The following is a 1,082-nucleotide window of genomic DNA, read 5'->3' as shown; positions in this document are numbered from 1 at the left end:
AGCTGCCAGTCGCCGACAGACCGCCGATGAGTGAGGAAGTGTAAGTGAGTGCCGTCGGATTTTCGTTTTTGACAAAATGACGGATCACTGTGGTCTCATCGCCAGTGATCACTGTGTTGAAGAAGTTGGGATCGCTGTTCACAGTCTCCAGCATGTCCTGTGCGATCTCCAAACGGAGTTGCTTCTGCTCGATCGTTTGCAGCTTTGGCACGAACTTCGCTGAGATTCTCCTGAAGCCCAAATCCTCAGTCACAATGGAATGAACGGATCCAATGCTGACGCCCGCCTCGTCTGCACGTTCTCTGATCGTGATTTGACGATCCTGCATCAGCAGGGTCCTCACTTGGTCAATGACGATCTCATTTCTGGATGTTGAGGGCCTACCAGAACGTGCTTCACTTTTCACTGATGTGCGACCATCTTTGAAGCGGTTGTACCACTCTTTTATCTGTGTGGTGTCCATTGCTTCGTTCCCCAAGGCCTGTTGAATCTTGCGGATCGTTTCCACTTGGGAATCGCCAAGCTTTACACAAAATTTGATGCAGTAGCGTTGTTCAAGTTTTTCCATCATTTTGTCAAAAATGAAAATCCGACGGCGCTCACTTACACTTCCTCACTCATCGGGGGTCTGTCGGCGACTGGCAGCTTCTGCAGGCGGGAAAATATTAACGCATACGGATTAAGATCGCCGACATACGTGCACAAAACCAGGCCTCCCTTGCTTCATTTGTTTACGCACGAAAAATTAAGGTTGGATACTTTTTGAACACACCTCGTATATATATATATATATATATATATATATATATATATATATATATATATATATATATATATATATATATATATATATGTATATATATATATATATATATATATATATATATATATATGTATATATATATACATGTTTGTCCATAAGTATGTGTGTGCATATATTGTTGCGGATCCGGGGTGGCGGGAATCTGACCCGGTCCCTGGTGCCACCCTCGCCACCACCATCTCCGGGAGTCTATAACGTCGGCCGGCTCGGCACAGGCCTCGGGTCACGCGTCTTCAATCGCGATACCAACGTACTCCTG

This window comes from Eptatretus burgeri, chromosome 13, assembly GCF_056783735.1.
Source record: "Eptatretus burgeri isolate ZD-2024b chromosome 13, Ebu_testis_v1, whole genome shotgun sequence".
Classification (NCBI taxonomy): Eukaryota; Metazoa; Chordata; class Myxini; order Myxiniformes; family Myxinidae; genus Eptatretus; species Eptatretus burgeri.
Note: the sequence above shows the minus strand (reverse complement) of the source record.